The 7,500-nt window shown below is 61.7% G+C and overlaps 2 non-coding genes across 2 annotated transcripts; both read right to left on the reverse strand.

Annotated features, from left to right (window-relative positions):
- Positions 1–776: 776 nt before the first annotated feature.
- Positions 777–895, reverse strand: LOC125981491 (5S ribosomal RNA). The gene has a single exon (XR_007485996.1). It is a non-coding gene; the product is annotated as a 5S ribosomal RNA (ribosomal RNA).
- Positions 896–1,527: 632 nt separating this feature from the next.
- Positions 1,528–1,646, reverse strand: LOC125981612 (5S ribosomal RNA). The gene has a single exon (XR_007486099.1). It is a non-coding gene; the product is annotated as a 5S ribosomal RNA (ribosomal RNA).
- Positions 1,647–7,500: the final 5,854 nt, after the last annotated feature.

The following is a 7,500-nucleotide window of genomic DNA, read 5'->3' on the forward strand; positions in this document are numbered from 1 at the left end:
ATGAAGCCTTCAAAACTGCTTCGGCACATGGAGACCAAGCATCCTGCATTAAAAGACAAACCTTAACCACTTTGGGTTTCATTGTCTCCGATTACGCCTGGATGGGACCGGCTCGTTTCTGAGAAACAAGCTCGGTGCTCCCAATAATTCAAGGTAATGGTGACTTTTATTTTTATGTGGTTTATATTTGTTTTTATGCCAGTCGTATCATTTTATTTAATCCTATTTATATATATTTATTATAAATGTAGTATTTATTTATATAGATTTATTGTTTATTTATATATATAAAGGCAGGTCCGCAAAAATATTTCTGACGCGTAGCCGGTCCGTGGCGCAAGAAAGTTTGGGTACCACTAGTCTAAAAGAATCTGGCCGTAACTGGAATAGGGTTCTACGCGAATGCCCAACGGAAAAGTGAAGTGCACAAAACCTGCATTTGGCTGTATCAAAATAAATGTCATGAAAAAGGTAAAAACACTACATGGAAGCACAATGTGTTGTGCTGGGATCTTTTACAAGTAAAGACTGCTGCTTTGAGTTCACAGGGAGCCATGCTCTTTATTCACTGTACATAGTCTGTCCTCTAGCGGTAAAAACGTGAACTGCAATGCTATGGCTGTCGCCACACAATGTAGGTTTTAAACTCGTGTTGTAGTTTCAGTGTCGGAGTTCAAACTAGGCTTGCAGTTTCCGAATGCCATTCTTGATGGGTGCTGTAAAAAGTTCTTGGCTTAAACGATTGAAGTGCACATAAGAAAAAAAAAAAAAAAAAAAGCTTACGGTAACTGGTATTCCCAGGCGGTCTCCCATCCAAGTACTAACCAGGCCCGACCCTGCTTAGCCTCCGAGATCGGACGAGATCGGGCGCTCTCAGGGTAGTATGGCCGTAAGCCGTGAGACCGCTCAGAATTTTTCATTTTATAGACACAATCGCCCCTGAAACCATGCCAAGCAGCGGCGGGACTTGATGGCTGTGGTAAAAGTTTCCTTTCACAATTGACGTGGGACAAAAAAAAAAAAAAAAAGGCTTTCAGCACCTGGTATTCCCGGACGGTCACCCTTCACTTTTGTTTTTTTTTGTTTTTTTTACAACCAGGGCCGAAACAGTCTTTCTTCCAAGGCTTTTGGTGTTTTCTGGAAACATGGCTATCATGAAAAGTTATTGACAGCTTTTTATGCGGTAGCACGAATTTGCCGTTGCGACCTGCATTTTGCTGAATCAAAATAAATGCCTTGAAAAGTTTAAAAACACTTCATGGAAGTGTTGTGTTGGGTTCTTTTACAAGTCAAGCCTGCTGCTTTGAGTTCACAGGGAGCCATGCTCACTGTACATAGTCTTCTCTCTAGCGGTAAAAAATTTAACTACAATGCTGTGGATGTCACCACATAATATAGCTTTCAAACTCGTGTTATAGTTTCAATGTCGGAGTTTAAATTAGGCTTGCTGTTTCCGGATGCCATTCGTGATGGGTGTTGTAAAAAATAGCTTCTTAAACGATTGAAGTGCACATAAGAAAAAGAAAAAGCTTACAGCACCTGGTATTCCCAGGCGGTCTCCCATTCAAGTACTAACCAGGCCCGACCCTGCTTAGCTTCCGAGATCGGACGAGATCGGGCGTTCTCAGGGTAGTATGGCCGTAAGCCGTGAGGTGACCCAACATTTTGCATTTTATAGACACAATCGCCCCTGAAACTAGCGAGCGAGCCAATGAAGCCTTCAAAACTGCTTCGGCACATGGAGACCAAGCATCCTGCATTAAAAGACAAACCTTAACCACTTCGGGTTTCATTGTCTCCGATTACGCCTGGATGGGACCGGCTCGTTTCTGAGAAACAAGCTCGGTGCTCCCAATAATTCAACGTAATGGTGACTTTTATTTTTATGTGGTTTATATTTGTTTTTATGCCAGTCGTATCATTTTATTTAATCGTATTTACCGTATTTGCCGGTGTACAGGTCGACTCGGTGTATAAGTCGACCCCCTAAAATTCGACGGAAATTTACGATTTTATGATATATCCTTTGTATAAGTCGAGCTCAATTGTTGCATTATATTAAACTTCAAAATTCAATATGCGAAATTTATTGACGAAATGTGTTCAAATTCTGGGAGGCCGTGCGCATGCTGCTGTTTATAAGCACCGCGGAGGAGATCGCGGCCGGCGAGCTCGCGCACGCCGCCCGGCACCAACGGGAGGCCGGAAATAGCTCCAAGCCGAGCGGATCGGCACTTTATAAGCACCGCGGAGGAGATCGCGGCGCCTCATTGGACTTCCAGCGGCCGGCGAGCTCGCGCACCCGCCCGGCACATCCGGGAGGCCGTGCGCACGAGCCAAGTGGCCGAAAATAGCCCCCGCCGAGCGGATCGGCTGTTTATAAGCACCGCGGAGGTGGTCGCGGCGCCTCATTCGACTTCCAGCGGCCGGCGAGCTCGCGCACCCGCCCGGCACATCCGGGAGGCCGTGCGCACGAGCCAAGTGGCCGAAAATAGCCCCCGCCGAGCGGATCGGCTGTTTATAAGCACCGCGGAGGTGGTCGGGCACCTCATTCGACTTCCAGCGGCCGGCGAGCTCGCGCACCCGCCCGGCACATCCGGGAGGCCGTGCGCACGAGCCAAGTGGCCGAAAATAGCCCCCGCCGAGCGGATCGGCTGTTTATAAGCACCGCGGAGGTGGTCGCGGCGCCTCATTCGACTTCCAGCGGCCGGCGAGCTCGCGCACCCGCCCGGCACATCCGGGAGGCCGTGCGCACGAGCCAAGTGGCCGAAAATAGCCCCCGCCGAGCGGATCGGTTGTTTATAAGCACCGCGGAGGTGGTCGCGGCGCCTCATTCGACTTCCAGCGGCCGGCGAGCTCGCGCACCCGCCCGGCACATCCGAGAGGCCGTGCGCACGAGCCAAGTGGCCGAAAATAGCCCCCGCCGAGCGGATCGGCTGTTTGTAAGCACCGCGGAGGTGGTCGCGGCGCCTCATTCGACTTCCAGCGGCCGGCGAGCTCGCGCACCCGCCCGGCACATCCGGGAGGCCGTGCGCACGAGCCAAGTGGCCGAAAATAGCCCCCGCCGAGCGGATCGGCTGTTTATAAGCACCGCGGAGGTGGTCGCGGCGCCTCATTCGACTTCCAGCGGCCGGCGAGCTCGCGCACCCGCCCGGCACATCCGGGAGGCCGTGCGCACGAGCCAAGTGGCCGAAAATAGCTCCCGCCGAGCGGATCGGCTGTTTATAAGCACCGCGGAGGTGGTCGCGGCGCCTCATTCGACTTCCAGCGGCCGGCGAGCTCGCGCACCCGCCCGGCACATCCGGGAGGCCGTGCGCACGAGCCAAGTGGCCGAAAATAGCCCCCGCCGAGCGGATTGGCTGTTTATAAGCACCGCGGAGGTGGTCGCGGCGCCTCATTCGACTTCCAGCGGCCGGCGAGCTCGCGCACCCGCCCGGCACATCCGGGAGGCCGTGCGCACGAGCCAAGTGGCCGAAAATAGCCCCCGCCGAGCGGATCGGCTGTTTATAAGCACCGCGGAGGTGGTCGCGGCGCCTCATTCGACTTCCAGCGGCCGGCGAGCTCGCGCACCCGCCCGGCACATCCGGGAGGCCGTGCGCACGAGCCAAGTGGCCGAAAATAGCCCCCGCCGAGCGGATCGGCTGTTTATAAGCACCGCGGAGGTGGTCGCGGCGCCTCATTCGACTTCCAGCGGCCGGCGAGCTCGCGCACCCGCCCGGCACATCCGGGAGGCCGTGCGCACGAGCCAAGTGGCCGAAAATAGCCCCCGCCGAACGGATCGGCTGTTTATAAGCACCGCGGAGGTGGTCGCGGCGCCTCATTCGACTTCCAGCGGCCGGCGAGCTCGCGCACCCGCCCGGCACATCCGGGAGGCCGTGCGCACGAGCCAAGTGGCCGAAAATAGCCCCCGCCGAGCGGATCGGCTGTTTATAAGCACCGCGGAGGTGGTCGCGGCGCCTCATTCGACTTCCAGCGGCCGGCGAGCTCGCGCACCCGCCCGGCACATCCGGGAGGCCGTGCGCACGAGCCAAGTGGCCGAAAATAGCCCCCGCCGAGCGGATCGGCTGTTTATAAGCACCGCGGAGGTGGTCGCGGCGCCTCATTCGACTTCAAGCGGCCGGCGAGCTCGCGCACCCGCCCGGCACATCCGGGAGGCCGTGCGCACGAGCCAAGTGGCCGAAAATAGCCACCGCCGAGCGGATCGGCTGTTAATAAGCACCGCGGAGGTGGTCGCGGCGCCTCATTCGACTTCAAGCGGCCGGCGAGCTCGCGCACCCGCCCGGCACATCCGGGAGGCCGTGCGCACGAGCCAAGTGGCCGAAAATAGCCCCCGCCGAGCGGATCGGCTGTTTATAAGCACCGCGGAGGTGGTCGCGGCGCCTCATTCGACTTCCAGCGGCCGGCGAGCTCGCGCACCCGCCCGGCACATCCGGGAGGCTGTGCGCACGAGCCAAGTGGCCGAAAATAGCCCCCGCCGAGCGGATCGGCTGTTAATAAGCACCGCGGAGGTGGTCGCGGCGCCTCATTCGACTTCAAGCGGCCGGCGAGCTCGCGCACCCGCCCGGCACATCCGGGAGGCCGTGCGCACGAGCCAAGTGGCCGAAAATAGCCACCGCCGAGCGGATCGGCTGTTAATAAGCACCGCGGAGGTGGTCGCGGCGCCTCATTCGACTTCAAGCGGCCGGCGAGCTCGCGCACCCGCCCGGCACATCCGGGAGGCCGTGCGCACGAGCCAAGTGGCCGAAAATAGCCCCCGCCGAGCGGATCGGCTGTTTATAAGCACCGCGGAGGTGGTCGCGGCGCCTCATTCGACTTCCAGCGGCCGGCGAGCTCGCGCACCCGCCCGGCACATCCGGGAGGCTGTGCGCACGAGCCAAGTGGCCGAAAATAGCCCCCGCCGAGCGGATCGGCTGTTAATAAGCACCGCGGAGGTGGTCGCGGCGCCTCATTCGACTTCCAGCGGCCGGCGAGCTCGCGCACCCGCCCGGCACATCCGGGAGGCCGTGCGCACGAGCCAAGTGGCCGAAAATAGCCCCCGCCGAGCGGATCGGCTGTTTATAAGCACCGCGGAGGTGGTCGCGGCGCCTCATTCGACTTCCAGCGGCCGGCGAGCTCGCGCACCCGCCCGGCACATCCGGGAGGCCGTGCGCACGAGCCAAGTGGCCGAAAATAGCCCCCGCCGAGCGGATCGGCTGTTTATAAGCACCGCGGAGGTGGGCGCGGCGCCTCATTCGACTTCCAGCGGCCGGCGAGCTCGCGCACCCGCCCGGCACATCCGGGAGGCCGTGCGCACGAGCCAAGTGGCCGAAAATAGCCCCCGCCGAGCGGATCGGCTGTTTGTAAGCACCGCGGAGGTGGTCGCGGCGCCTCATTCGACTTCCAGCGGCCGGCGAGCTCGCGCACCCGCCCGGCAACTCCGGGAGGCCGTGCGCACGAGCCAAGTGGCCAAAAATAGCCCCCGACGAGCGGATCGGCTGTTTATAAGCACCGCGGAGGTGGTCGCGGCGCCTCATTCGACTTCCAGCGGCCGGCGAGCTCGCGCACCCGCCCGGCACATCCGGGAGGCCGTGCGCACGAGCCAAGTGGCCGAAAATAGCCCCCGCCGAGCGGATCGGCTGTTTATAAGAACCGCAGAGGTGGTCGCGGCGCCTCATTCGACTTCCGGCGGGCGGCGAGCTCGCGCACCCGCCCGGCACATCCGGGAGGCCGTGCGCACGAGCCAAGTGGCCGAAAATAGCCCCCGCCGAGCGGATCGGCTGTTTATAAGCACCGCGGAGGTGGTCGCGGCGCCTCATTCGACTTCCAGCGGCCGGCGAGCTCGCGCACCCGCCCGGCACATCCGGGAGGCCGTGCGCACGAGCCAAGTGGCCGAAAATAGCCCCCGCCGAGCGGATCGGCTGTTTATAAGCACCGCGGAGGTGGTCGCGGCGCCTCATTCGACTTCCAGCGGCCGGCGAGCTCGCGCACCCGCCCGGCACATCCGGGAGGCCGTGCGCACGAGCCAAGTGGCCGAAAATAGCCCCCGCCGAGCGGATCGGCTGTTTATAAGCACCGCGGAGGTGGTCGCGGCGCCTCATTCGACTTCCAGCGGCCAACGAGCTCGCGCACCCGCCCGGCACATCCGGGAGGCCGTGCGCACGAGCCAAGTGGCCGAAAATAGCCCCCGCCGAGCGGATCGGCTGTTTATAAGCACCGCGGAGGTGGTCGCGGCGCCTCATTCGACTTCCAGCGGCCGGCGAGCTCGCGCACCCGCCCGGCACATCCGGGAGGCCGTGCGCACGAGCCAAGTGGCCGAAAATAGCCCCCGCCGAGCGGATCGGCTGTTTATAAGCACCGCGGAGGTGGTCGCGGCGCCTCATTCGACTTCAAGCGGCCGGCGAGCTCGCGCACCCTACCCGGCACATCCGGGAGGCCGTGCGCACGAGCCAAGTGGCCGAAAATAGCCCCCGCCGAGCGGATCGGCTTTTTATAAGCACCGCGGAGGTGGTCGCGGCGCCTCATTCGACTTCCAGCGGCCGGCGAGCTCGCGCACCCGCCCGGAACATCCGGGAGGCCGTGCGCACGAGCCAAGTGGCCGAAAATAGCCCCCGCCGAGCGGATCGGCTGTTTATAAGCACCGCGGAGGTGGTCGCGGCGCCTCATTCGACTTCCAGCGGCCGGCGAGCTCGCGCACCCGCCCGGCACATCCGGGAGGCCGTGCGCACGAGCCAAGTGGCCGAAAATAGCCCCCGCCGAGCGGATCGGCTGTTTATAAGCACCGCGGAGGTGGTCGCGGCGCCTCATTCGACTTCCAGCGGCCGGCGAGCTCGCGCACCCGCCCGGCACATCCGGGAGGCCGTGCGCACGAGCCAAGTGGCCGAAAATAGCCCCCGCCGAGCGGATCGGCTGTTTATAAGCACCGCGGAGGTGGTCGCGGCGCCTCATTCGACTTCCAGCGGCCGGCGAGCTCGCGCACCCGCCCGGCACATCCGGGAGGCCGTGCGCACGAGCCAAGTGGCCGAAAATAGCCCCCGCCGAGCGGATCGGCTGTTTATAAGCACCGCGGAGGTGGTCGCGGCGCCTCATTCGACTTCCAGCGGCCGGCGAGCTCGCGCACCCGCCCGGCACATCCGGGAGGCCGTGCGCACGAGCCAAGTGGCCGAAAATAGCCCCCGCCGAGCGGATCGGCTGTTTATAAGCACCGCGGAGGTGGTCGCGGCGCCTCATTCGACTTCCAGCGGCCGGCGAGCTCGCGCACCCGCCCGGCACATCCGGGAGGCCGTGCGCACGAGCCAAGTGGCCGAAAATAGCCCCCGCCGAGCGGATCGGCTGTTTATAAGCACCGCGGAGGTGGTCGCGGCGCCTCATTCGACTTCCAGCGGCCGGCGAGCTCGCGCACCCGCCCGGCACATCCGGGAGGCCGTGCGCACGAGCCAAGTGGCCGAAAATAGCCCCCGCCGAGCGGATCGGCTGTTTATAAGCACCGCGGAGGTGGTCGCGGCGCCTCATTCGACTTCCAGC

This window comes from Syngnathus scovelli, chromosome 14, assembly GCF_024217435.2.
Source record: "Syngnathus scovelli strain Florida chromosome 14, RoL_Ssco_1.2, whole genome shotgun sequence".
Lineage (NCBI taxonomy): Eukaryota > Metazoa > Chordata > Actinopteri > Syngnathiformes > Syngnathidae > Syngnathus > Syngnathus scovelli.